The following is a 14,593-nucleotide window of genomic DNA, read 5'->3' on the forward strand; positions in this document are numbered from 1 at the left end:
TAACCTTCTCTCTAACCCTAGCCCTCAACATAACCCTAACCCTAGGTCCAATCGTAACCCTAAACATATCTCTAACCCTAGCCCTCAACATAACCCTAACCCTAGGTCCAAAAGTAACCCTAACCTTCTCTCTAACCCTAGCCCTCAACATAACCCTACCCTAGGTCCAATGGGAACTCTAACCGGATCTCTAACCCTAGCCCTCAACATAACCCTAACCCTAGGTCCATTCGTATCCCTAACCGGATCTCTAACCCTAGCCCTCAACATCACCCTAACCCTAGGTCCAATCGTAACCCAAACCGGATCTCTAACCCTAGCCCTCATCATAACCCTAAACCTAGGTCCAATCGTATCCCTAACCGGATCTCTAACCCTAGCCCTCAACATAACCCTAACCATAGGTCCAATCAAAACCCTAACCGGAACTCTAACCCTCGCTCTCAGCATAACCCTAAACCTAGGTCCAATCGGAATCCTAACCGGATATCTAACCCTAGCCCTGAACATGATCCTAACCCTAGGTCCAATCGTAACCCTATCCGGATCTCTAACACTAACCCTTAACATACCACTACCCTAGGTACAATCGGAACCCTAACCGGATCTCTAACCCAAGTCCTCAACGTAACCCTAACCCTAGGTCCAATCGTAACCCTAAAAGTATCTCTAACCCTATCCCTCAACATAACCCTAACCCTAGGTCCAATCGGAACCCTAACCGGATCTCTAACCCTAGCCCTCAACATAACCCTAACCCTAGGTCCAATCGGAACCCTAACCGGATCTCTAACCCTAGCCCTCAACATAACCCTACCCTTAGGTCCAATTGGAACGCTAACCGGATCTCTAAACCTAGCCCTCAACATAACCCTAACCCTAGGTCCAATCGGAACCCTAACCGGATCTCTAACCCTAGCCCTCAACATAACTGTAACCCTAGGTCCAATCGTAACCCTAACCGGATCTCAACCCTAGCCCTCAACATAACCCTAACCCTAGGTCCAATCGGAACCCTAACCGAATCTCTAACCCTAGCCCTCAACATAACCCTAACCCTAGGTCCAATCGGAACCCTAACCGGATCTCTAACCCTAGCCCTCAAAATAACCCTAACGCTAGGTCCAATCGTAACCATAACCGGATCTCTAACCCTAGCCCTCAACATTACCCTAACGTTAGGTCCAATCGGAACCCTAACCGGATCTCTAACCCTAGCCCTCCTCATAACCCTAATCCTAGGTCCAATCGGAACCCTAACCGGATCTCTAACCCTAGCCCTCAACATAACCCTAACCCTAGGTCCAATGGGAACTCTAACCGGATCTCTAACCCTAGCCCTCAACATAACCCTAACCCTAGGTCCAATCGTATCCCTAACCGGATCTCTAACCCTAGCCCTAAACATAACCCTAACCCTAGCTCCAATCGTAACCCAAACCGGATCTCTAACCCTAGCCCTCAACATAACCCTAAACCTAGGTCCAATCGTATCCATAACCGGATCTCTAACCCTAGCCCTCAACATAACCCTAACCCTAGGTCCAATCGCATCCCTAACCGGATCTCTAACCTTAGCCCTCAACATAACCCTAACCCTAGGTCCAATCGTAACCATAAGCGGATCTCTAACCCTAGCCCTCAACATTACCCTAACCCTAGGTCCAATCGGAAACCTAACCGGATCTCTAACCCTAGCCCTTAACATAACCCTAACCCTAGGTCCAATCGGAACCCTAACCGGAACTCTAACCCTCGCTCTCAACATAACCCTAACCCTAGGTCCAATCGGAACCCTAACAGGATCTCTAACCCTAGTCCTCAACGTAATGCTAACCCTAGGTCCAGTCGTAACCCTAAAAGTATCTCTAACCCTATCCCTCAACAAAACCCTAACACTAGGTCCAATCGGAACCCTAACCGGATCTCTAAACCTAGCCGTCAACATAACCCTAACCCTAGGTCCAATCTGAACCCTAACCGGATCTCTAACCCTAGCCCTCAACATAACCCTACCCCTATGTCCAATCGGAACCCTAACAGGATCTCTAACCCTAGCCCTCAACATAACCCTAACCCTAGGTCCAATTGGAACCCTAACCGGATCTCTAACCCTAGCCCTCAACATAACCCTAACCCTAGGTCCAATCGTAACCCTAACCGGATCTCTAACCCTAGCCCTCAACATAACCCTAACCCTAGGTCCAATCGGAACTCTAACCGGATCACTAACCCTAGCCCTCAACATAACCCTAACCCTAGGTCCAATCGGATCCCTAACCGGATCTCTAACCTTAGCCCTCAACATAACCCTAACCCTAGGTCCAATCGTAACCATAACCGGATCTCTAACCCTGGCCCTCAACATTACCCTAACCCTAGGTCCAATCGGAACCCTAACCGGATGTCTAACCCCAGCCCTCAACATAACCCTAACCCTAGGTCCAATCGGAACCCTAACCGGATCTCTAACCCTAGCCCTCAACATAACCCTAACCCTAGGTCCAATCGTAACCCTAACCATATCTCTAACCGAGACCTCAACATAACCCTAACCCTAGGTCCAATCGGAACCCTAACCGGATCTCTAACCCTAGCCCTCAACATAACCCTAACCCTAGGTCCAATCGTAACCCTAACCGGATCTCTAACCGAGACCTCAACATAACCCTAACCCTAGGTCCAATCGTAACCCTAACCGGAACTCTAACCCTAGCCCTCAACATAACCCTAACCCTAGGTCCAATCGTAACACTAACCGGATCTCTAACCGAGACCTCAACATAACCCTAACCCTAGGTCCAATCGGAACCCTAACCGGATCTCTAACCCTCGCCCTCAACATAACCCTAACCCTAGGTCCAATCAGAACCCTAACCGGATCTCTAACCCTAGCCCTCAACATAACCCTAAACCTAGGTCCAATCGGAACCCTAAACGGATCTCTAATCCTAGCCCTCAACATAACCCTAACCGTAGGTCCAATCGGAACCCTAACCGGAACTCTAACCCTCGCTCTCAACATAACCCTAAACCTAGGTCCAATCGGAACCCTAACCGGATCTCTAACCCTAGCCCTCAACATAACCCTAACCCTAGGTCCAATCGTATCCCTAACCGGATCTCTAACCCTAGCCCTCAACATAACCCTAACCCTAGGTCCAATCGGAACCGTAAACGGATCTCTAATCCTAGCCCTCAACATAACCCTAACCCTAGGTCCAATCGGAACCCTAACCGGAACTCTAAACCTCGCTCTCAACATAACCCTAAACCTAGGTCCAATTGGAACCCTAACCGGATATCTAACCCTAGCCCTGAACATTATCCTAACCCTAGGTCCAATAGTAACCCTAACCGGATCTCTAACACTAGCCCTTAACATACCACTAACCCTAGGTCCAATCGGAACCCTATCCGGATCTCTAACCCTAGCCCTCAACATAACCCTAACCCTAGGTCCAATCGTAACCCTAAACGGATCTGTAACCCTATGCCTCAACATATCCCTAACCCTAGGTCCAATCGTAACCCTAACCGGATCTCTGACACTAGCCCTCAACATATCCCTAACCCTAGGTCCAAATGGAACCCTACCTGGACCTCTAAACCTAGCCCTACACATAAGACTAACCCTAGGTCCAATTGGAACCCTATCCGGATCTCTATCCCTAGCCGTCAACTTAACCCTAACCCTAGGTCCAATCGTACACCCTAAAAGTATCTCTAACCCTATCCCTCAACATAACCCTAACTCTAGGTGCAATAGTAACGCTAACCGGATCTCTAACCCTAGCCATCAACATAATCCTAACCCTATGTCCAATCGGAACCCTAACCGGATCTCTAACCCTAGCCCTCAACATAACCCTACCCCTATGTCCAATCGGAACCCTAAACGGATCTCTAACCCTAGCCCTCAACATAACCCTAACCCTAGGACCAATCGGAACCCTAACCGGATCTCTAAACCTAGCCCTCAACATAACCCTAACCCTAGGTCCAATTGGAACCCTACCCGGATTTCTAACCCTAGCCTTAGACATAAGTCTAACCCTAGGTCCAATTGGAACCCTATCCGGATCTCTATCCCTAGCCGTCAACATAACCCTAACCCTAGGTCCAATCGTAACCCTAAAATTATCTCTAACCCTATCCCTCAACATAACACTAACCCTAGGTGCAATAGTAACGCTAACCGGATCTCTCACCCTAGCCCTCAACATAACCCTAACCCTAGGTCCAATCGGAACCCTAACCGGATCTCTAACCCAAGTCCTCAACGTAACCCTAACCCTAGGTCCAATCGTAACCCTAAAAGTATCTCTAACCCTATCCCTCAACATAACCCTAACCCTAGGTCCAATCGGAACCCTAACCGGATCTCTATCCCTAGCCCTCAACATAACCCTAACCCTAGGTCCAATCGGAACCCTAACCGGATCTCTAACCCTAGCCCTCAACATAACCCTACCCTTAGGTCCAATTGGAACCCTAACCGGATCTCTAACCCTAGCCCTCAACATAACCCTAACCCTAGGTCCAATCGGAACCCTAACCGGATCTCTAACCCTAGCCCTCAACATAACTGTAACCCTAGGTCCAATCCTTACCCTAACCGGATCTCAACCCTAGCCCTCAACATAACCCTAACCCTAGGTCCAATCGGAACCCTAACCGGATGTCTAACCCTAGCCCTCAACATAACCCTAACCCTAGGTCCAATCGGAACCCTAACCGGATCTCTAACCCTAGCCCTCAAAATAACCCTAACGCTAGGTCCAATCGTAAACATAACCGGATCTCTAACCCTAGCCCTCAACATTACCCTAACCTTAGGTCCAATCGGAACCCTAGCCGGATCTCTAACCCTAGCCCTCCTCATAACCCTAATCCTAGGTCCAATCGGAACCCTAACCGGATCTCTAACCCTAGCCCTCAACATAACCCTAACCCTAGGTCCAATGGGAACTCTAACCGGATCTCTAACCCTAGCCCTCAACATAACCCTAACCCTAGGTCCAATCGTATCCCTAACCGGATCTCTAACCCTAGCCCTCAACATAACCCTAACCCTAGCTCCAATCGTAACCCAAACCGGATCTCTAACCCTAGCCCTCAACATAACCCTAAACCTAGGTCCAATCGTATCCCTAACCGGATCTCTAACCCTAGCCCTCAACATAACCCTAACCCTAGGTCCAATCGGATCCCTAACCGGATCTCTAACCTTAGCCCTCAACATAACCCTAACCCTAGGTCCAATCGTAACCATAACCGGATCTCTAACCCTAGCCCTCAAAATTACCCTAACCCTAGGTCCAATCGGAAACCTAACCGGATCTCTAACCCTAGCCCTTAACATAACCCTAACCCTAGGTCCAATCGGAACCCTAACCGGAACTCTATCCCTCCCACTCAACATAACCCTAACCCTAGGTCCAATCGGAACCCTAACAGGATCTCTAACCCTAGTCCTCAACGTAATGCTAACCCTAGGTCCAGTCGTAACCCTAAAAGTATCTCTAACCCTATCCCTCAACATAACCCTAACACTAGGTCCAATCGGAACCCTAACCGGATCTCTAAACCTAGCCGTCAACATAACCCTAACCCTAGGTCCAATCTGAACCCTAACCGGATCTCTAACCCTAGCCCTCAACATAACCCTACCCCTATGTCCAATCGGAACCCTAAACGGATCTCTAACCCTAGCCCTCAACATAACCCTAACCCTAGGACCAATCGGAACCCTAACCGGATCTCTAAACCTAGCCCTCAACATAACCCTAACCCTAGGTCCAATTGGAACCCTACCCGGATTTCTAACCCTAGCCTTAGACATAAGCCTAACCCTAGGTCCAATTGGAACCCTATCCGGATCTCTATCCCTAGCCGTCAACATAACCCTAACCCTAGGTCCAATCGTAACCCTAAAAGTATCTCTAACCCTATCCCTCAACATAACACTAACCCTAGGTGCAATAGTAACGCTAACCGGATATCTCACCCTAGCCCTCAACATAACCCTAACCCTAGGTCCAATCGGAACCCTAACCGGATCTCTAACCCTAGCCCTCAACATAACCCTAACCCTAGGTCCAATCGGATCCCTAACCGGATCTCTAACCTTAGCCCTCAACATAACCCTAACCCTAGGTCCAATCGTAACCATAACCGGATCTCTAACCCTAGACCTCAACATTACCCTAATCCTAGGTCCAATCGGAAACCTAATCGGATCTCTAACCCTAGCCCTTAACATAACCCTAACCCTAGGTCCAATCGGAACCCTAACCGGAACTCTAACCCTCGCTCTCAACATAACCCTAACCCTAGGTCCAATCGGAACCCTAACAGGATCTCTAACCCTATTCCTCAACGTAATCCTAACCCTAGGTCCAGTCGTAACCCTAAAAGTATCTCTAACCCTATCCCTCAACATAACCCTAACCGTAGGTACAATCGGAACCCTAACCGGATCTCTAACCCTAGCCCTCAACATAACCCTAACCCTAGGTCCAATCGGAACCCTAACCGGATCTCTAACCCTAGCGCTCAACATAACCCTAACCCTAGGTCCAATCGTAACCATGACCGGATCTCTAACCCTAGCCCTCAACATAACCCTAACCCTAGGTCCAATCGGAACCCTAACCGGATCTCTAACCCAAGTCCTCAACGTAACCCTAACCCTAGGTCCAATCGTAACCCTAAAAGTATCTCTAACCCTATCCCTCAACATAACCCTAACCCTAGGTCCAATCGGAACCCTAACCGGATCTCTAACCCTAGTCCTCAACATAACCCTAACCCTAGGTCCAATCGGAACCCTAACCGGATCTCTAACCCTAGCCCTCAACATAACCCTACCCTTAGGTCCAATTGGAACCCTAACCGGATCTCTAACCCTAGCCCTCAACATAACCCTAACCCTAGGTCCAATCGGAACCCTAACCGGATCTCTAACCCTAGCCCTCAACATAACTGTAACCCTAGGTCCAATCGTAACCCTAACCAGATCTCGAACCCTGGCCCTCAACATAACCCTAACCCTAGGTCCAATCGGAACCCTAACCGGATCTCTAACCCTAGCCCTCAACATAACCCTAACCCTAGGTCCAATCGGAACCCTAACCGGATCTCTAACCCTAGCCCTCAAAATAACCCTAACGCTAGGTCCAATCGTAACCATAACCGGATCTCTAACCCTAGCCCTTAACATTACCCTAACCTTAGGTCCAATCGGAACCCTAACCGGATCTCGAACCCTAGCCCTCAACATAACCCTAACCCTAGGTCCAATGGGAACTCTAACCGGATCTCTAACCCTAGCCCTCAACATAACCCTAACCCTAGGTCCAATCGTATCCCTAACCGGATCTCTAAACGTAGCCCTCAACATAACCCTAACCCTAGCTCCAATCGTAACCCAAACCGGATCTCTAACCCTAGCCCTCAACATAACCCTAAACCTAGGTCCAATCGTATCCCTAACCAGATCTCTAACCCTAGCCCTCAACATAACCCTAACCCTAGGTCCAATCGGATCCCTAACCGGATCTCTAACCTTAGCCCTCAACATAACCCTAACCCTAGGTCCAATCGTAACCATAACCGGATCTCTAACCCTAGCCCTCAACATTACCCTAATCCTAGGTCCAATCGGAAACCTAACCGGATCTCTAACCCTAGCCCTTAACATAACCCTAACCCTAGGTCCAATCGGAACCCTAACCGGAACTCTAACCCTCGCTCTCAACATAACCCTAACCCTAGGTCCAATCGGAACCCTAACAGGATCTCTAACCCTAGTCCTCAACGTAATCCTAACCCTAGGTCCAGTCATAACCCTAAAAGTATCTCTAACCCTATCCCTCAACATAACCCTAACACTAGGTCCAATCGGAACCCTAACCGGATCTCTAAACCTAGCCGTCAACATAACCCTAACCCTAGGTCCAATCGGAACCCTAACCGGATCTCTAACCCTAGCCCTCAACATAACCCTACCCCTATGTCCAATCGGAACCCTAACAGGATCTCTAACCCTGGCCCTCAACATAACCCTAACCCTAGGTCCAATGGGAACCCTAACCGGATCTCTAACCCTAGCCCTCAACATAACCCTAACCCTAGGTCCAATCGGAACCCTAACCGGATCTCTAACCCTAGCCCTCAACATAACCCTAACCCTAGGTCCAATCGTAACCCTAACCGGATCTCTAACCCTAGCCCTCAACATAACCCTAACCCTAGGTCCAATCGGAACCCTAACCGGATCTCTAACCCTAGCCCTCAACATAACCCTAACCCTAGGTCCAATCGGATCCCTAACCGGATCTCTAACCTTAGCCCTCAACATAACCCTAACCCTAGGTCCAATCGTAACCATAACCGGATCTCTAAACCTGGCCCTCAACATTACCCTAACCCTAGGTCCAATCGGAACCCTAACCGGATGTCTAACCCTAGCCCTCAACATAACCCTAACCCTAGATCCAATCGGAACCCTAACCGGATCTCTAACCCTAGCCCTCAACATAACCCTAACCCTAGGTCCAATCGTAACCCTAACCGGATCTCTAACCTAGACCTCAACATAACCCTAACCCTAGGTCCAATCGTAACCCTAACCGGATCTCTAACCCTAGCCCTCAACATAACCCTAACCCTAGGTCCAATCGGAACCCTAACCGGATCTCTAACCCTAGCCCTCAACATAACCCTAACCCTAGGTCCAATCGGATCCCTAACCGGATCTCTAACCTTAGCCCTCAACATAACCCTAACCCTAGGTCCAATCGTAACCATAACCGGATCTCTAAACCTGGCCCTCAACATTACCCTAACCCTAGGTCCAATCGGAACCCTAACCGGATGTCTAACCCTAGCCCTCAACATAACCCTAACCCTAGATCCAATCGGAACCCTAACCGGATCTCTAACCCTAGCCCTCAACATAACCCTAACCCTAGGTCCAATCGTAACCCTAACCGGATCTCTAACCTAGACCTCAACATAACCCTACCCCTAGGTCCAATCGGAACCCTAACCGGATCTCTAACCCTAGCCCTCAACATAACCCTAACCCTAGGTCCAATCGTAACCCTAACCGGATCTCTAACCGAGACCTCAACATAACCCTAACCTTAGGTCCAATCGTAACCCTAACCGGATCTCTAACCCTAGCCCTCAACATAACCCTAACCCTAGGTCCAATCGTAACCCTAACCGGATCTCTAACCGAGACCTCAACATAACCCTAACCCTAGGTCCAATCGGAACCCTAACCGGATCTCTAACCCTAGCCCTCAACATAACCCTAACCCTAGGAACAATCGGAACCCTAACCGGATCTCTAACCCTAGCCCTCAACATAACCCTAAACCTAGGTCCAATCGGAACCCTAAACGGATCTCTATTCCTAGCCCTCAACATAACCCTAACCCTAGGTCCAATCGGAACCCTAACCGGATCTCTAACCGAGACCTCAACATAACCCTAACCCTAGGTCCAATCGGAACCCTAACCGGATCTCTAACCCTAGCCCTCAACATAACCCTAACCCTAGGTCCAATCGTAACCCTAACCTGATCTCTAACCGAGACCTCAACATAACCCTAACCCTAGGTCCAATCGTAACCCTAACCGGATCTCTAACCCTAGCCCTCAACATAACCCTAACCCTAGGTCCAATCGTAACCCTAACCGGATCTCTAACCGAGACCTCAACATAACCCTAACCCTAGGTCCAATCGGAACCCTAACCGGATCTCTAACCCTCGCCCTCAACATAACCCTAACCCTAGGTCCAATCAGAACCCTAACCGGATCTCTAACCCTAGCCCTCAACATAACCCTAAACCTAGGTCCAATCGGAACCCTAAACGGATCTCTAATCCTAGCCCTCAACATAACCCTAACCCTAGGTCCAATCGGAACCCTAACCGGAACTCTAACCCTCGCTCTCAACATAACCATAAACCTAGGTCCAATCGGAAACCTAACCGGATCTCTAACCCTAGCCCTCAACATAACCCTAACCCTAGGTCCAATCGTATCCCTAACCGGATCTCTAACCCTAGCCCTCAACATAACCCTAACCCTAGGTCCAATCGGAACCCTAAACGGATCTCTAATCCTAGCCCTCAACATAACCCTAACCCTAGGTCCAATCGGAACCCTAACCGGAACTCTAACCCTCGCTCTCAACATAACCCTAAACCTAGGTCCAATTGGAACCCTAACCGGATATCTAACCCTAGCCCTGAACATTATCCTAACCCTAGGTCCAATAGTAACCCTAACCGGATGTCTAACACTAGCCCTTAACATACCACTAACCCTAGGTCCAATCGCAACCCTATCCGGATCTCTAACCCTAGCCCTCAACATAACCCTAACCCTAGGTCCAATCGTAACCCTAAACGGATCTGTAACCCTATGCCTCAACATATCCCTAACCCTAGGTCCAATCGTAACCCTAACCGGATCTCTAACACTAGCCCTCAACATATCCCTAACCCTAGGTCCAAATGGAACCCTACCTGGACCTCTAAACCTAGCCCTACACATAAGACTAACCCTAGGTCCAATTGGATCCCTATCCGGATCTCTATCCCTAGCCGTCAACTTAACCCTAACCCTAGGTCCAATCGTAACCCTAAAAGTATCTCTAACCCTATCCCTCAACATAACCCTAACTCTAGGTGCAATAGTAACGCTAACCGGATCTCTAACCCTAGCCATCAACATAATCCTAACCCTATGTCCAATCGGAACCCTAACCGGATCTCTAACCCTAACCCTCAACATAACCCTACCCCTATGTCCAATCGGAACCCTAAACGGAACTCTAACCCTAGCCCTCAACATAACCCTAACCCTAGGACCAATCGGAACCCTAACCGGATCTCTAAACCTAGCCCTCAACATAACCCTAACCCTAGGTCCAATTGGAACCCTACCCGGATTTCTAACCCTAGCCTTAGACATAAGCCTAACCCTAGGTCCAATTGGAACCCTATCCGGATCTCTATCCCTAGCCGTCAACATAACCCTAACCCTAGGTCCAATCGTAACCCTAAAAGTATCTCTAACCCTATCCCTCAACATAACACTAACCCTAGGTGCAATAGTGACGCTAACCGGATCTCTCACCCTAGCCCTCAACATAACCCTAACCCTAGGTCCAATCGGAACCCTAACCGGATCTCTAACCCTAGCCCTCAACATAACCCTAACCCTAGGTCCAATCGGATCCCTAACCGGATCTCTAACCTTAGCCCTCAACATAACCCTAACCCTAGGTCCAATCGTAACCATAACCGGATCTCTAACCCTAGACCTCAACATTACCCTAATCCTAGGTCCAATCGGAAACCTAATCGGATCTCTAACCCTAGCCCTTAACATAACCCTAACCCTAGGTCCAATCGGAACCCTAACCGGAACTCTAACCCTCGCTCTCAACATAACCCTAACCCTAGGTCCAATCGGAACCCTAACAGGATCTCTAACCCTATTCCTCAACGTAATCCTAACCCTAGGTCCAGTCGTAACCCTAAAAGTATCTCTAACCCTATCCCTCAACATAACCCTAACCCTAGGTACAATCGGAACCCTAACCGGATCTCTAACCCTAGCCCTCAACATAACACTAACCCTAGGTCCAATCGGAACCCTAACCGGATCTCTAACCCTAGCGCTCAACATAACCCTAACCCTAGGTCCAATCGTAACCATGACCGGATCTCTAACCCTAGCCCTCAACATAACCCTAACCCTAGGTCCAATCGGAACCCTAACCGGATCTCTAACCCAAGTCCTCAACGTAACCCTAACCCTAGGTCCAATCGTAACCCTAAAAGTATCTCTAACCCTATCCCTCAACATAACCCTAACCCTAGGTCCAATCGGAACCCTAACCGGATCTCTAACCCTAGTCCTCAACATAACCCTAACCCTAGGTCCAATCGGAACCCTAACCGGATCTCTAACCCTAGCCCTCAACATAACCCTACCCTTAGGTCCAATTGGAACCCTAACCGGATCTCTAACCCTAGCCCTCAACATAACCCTAACCCTAGGTCCAATCGGAACCCTAACCGGATCTCTAACCCTAGCCCTCAACATAACTGTAACCCTAGGTCCAATCGTAACCCTAACCGGATCTCGAACCCTAGCCCTCAACATAACCCTAACCCTAGGTCCAATCGGAACCCTAACCGGATCTCTAACCCTAGCCCTCAACATAACCCTAACCCTAGGTCCAATCGGAACCCTAACCGGATCTCTAACCCAAGCCCTCAAAATAACCCTAACGCTAGGTCCAATCGTAACCATAACCGGATCTCTAACCCTAGCCCTCAACATTACCCTAACCTTAGGTCCAATCGGAACCCTAACCGGATCTCGAACCCTAGCCCTCAACATAACCCTAACCCTAGGTCCAATGGGAACTCTAACCGGATCTCTAACCCTAGCCCTCAACATAACCCTAACCATAGGTCCAATCAAAACCCTAACCGGAACTCTAACCCTCGCTCTCAGCATAACCCTAAACCTAGGTCCAATCGGAATCCTAACCGGATATCTAACCCTAGCCCTGAACATGATCCTAACCCTAGGTCCAATCGTAACCCTATCCGGATCTCTAACACTAACCCTTAACATACCACTACCCTAGGTACAATCGGAACCCTAACCGGATCTCTAACCCAAGTCCTCAACGTAACCCTAACCCTAGGTCCAATCGTAACCCTAAAAGTATCTCTAACCCTATCCCTCAACATAACCCTAACCCTAGGTCCAATCGGAACCCTAACCGGATCTCTAACCCTAGCCCTCAACATAACCCTAACCCTAGGTCCAATCGGAACCCTAACCGGATCTCTAACCCTAGCCCTCAACATAACCCTACCCTTAGGTCCAATTGGAACGCTAACCGGATCTCTAAACCTAGCCCTCAACATAACCCTAACCCTAGGTCCAATCGGAACCCTAACCGGATCTCTAACCCTAGCCCTCAACATAACTGTAACCCTAGGTCCAATCGTAACCCTAACCGGATCTCAACCCTAGCCCTCAACATAACCCTAACCCTAGGTCCAATCGGAACCCTAACCGAATCTCTAACCCTAGCCCTCAACATAACCCTAACCCTAGGTCCAATCGGAACCCTAACCGGATCTCTAACCCTAGCCCTCAAAATAACCCTAACGCTAGGTCCAATCGTAACCATAACCGGATCTCTAACCCTAGCCCTCAACATTACCCTAACGTTAGGTCCAATCGGAACCCTAACCGGATCTCTAAACCTAGCCCTCCTCATAACCCTAATCCTAGGTCCAATTGGAACCCTAACCGGATCTCTAACCCTAGCCCTCAACATAACCCTAACCCTAGGTCCAATGGGAACTCTAACCGGATCTCTAACCCTAGCCCTCAACATAACCCTAACCCTAGGTCCAATCGTATCCCTAACCGGATCTCTAACCCTAGCCCTAAACATAACCCTAACCCTAGCTCCAATCGTAACCCAAACCGGATCTCTAACCCTAGCCCTCAACATAACCCTAAACCTAGGTCCAATCGTATCCCTAACCGGATCTCTAACCCTAGCCCTCAACATAACCCTAACCCTAGGTCCAATCGCATCCCTAACCGGATCTCTAACCTTAGCCCTCAACATAACCCTAACCCTAGGTCCAATCGTAACCATAACCGGATCTCTAACCCTAGCCCTCAACATTACCCTAACCCTAGGTCCAATCGGAAACCTAACCGGATCTCTAACCCTAGCCCTTAACATAACCCTAACCCTAGGTCCAATCGGAACCCTAACCGGAACTCTAACCCTCGCTCTCAACATAACCCTAACCCTAGGTCCAATCGGAACCCTAACAGGATCTCTAACCCTAGTCCTCAACGTAATGCTAACCCTAGGTCCAGTCGTAACCCTAAAAGTATCTCTAACCCTATCCCTCAACAAAACCCTAACACTAGGTCCAATCGGAACCCTAACCGGATCTCTAAACCTAGCCGTCAACATAACCCTAACCCTAGGTCCAATCTGAACCCTAACCGGATCTCTAACCCTAGCCCTCAACATAACCCTACCCCTATGTCCAATCGGAACCCTAACAGGATCTCTAACCCTAGCCCTCAACATAACCCTAACCCTAGGTCCAATTGGAACCCTAACCGGATCTCTAACCCTAGCCCTCAACATAACCCTAACACTAGGTCCAATCGTAACCCTAACCGGATCTCTAACCCTAGCCCTCAACATAACCCTAACCCTAGGTCCAATCGGAACTCTAACCGGATCACTAACCCTAGCCCTCAACATAACCCTAACCCTAGGTCCAATCGGATCCCTAACCGGATCTCTAACCTTAGCCCTCAACATAACCCTAACCCTAGGTCCAATCGTAACCATAACCGGATCTCTAACCCTGGCCCTCAACATTACCCTAACCCTAGGTCCAATCGGAACCCTAACCGGATGTCTAACCCCAGCCCTCAACATAACCCTAACCCTAGGTCCAATCGGAACCCTAACCGGATCTCTAACCCTAGCCCTCAA

Source organism: Miniopterus natalensis, chromosome 14 (assembly GCF_054644295.1).
Source record: "Miniopterus natalensis isolate mMinNat1 chromosome 14, mMinNat1.hap1, whole genome shotgun sequence".
In the NCBI taxonomy this organism is placed as follows: domain Eukaryota; kingdom Metazoa; phylum Chordata; class Mammalia; order Chiroptera; family Miniopteridae; genus Miniopterus; species Miniopterus natalensis.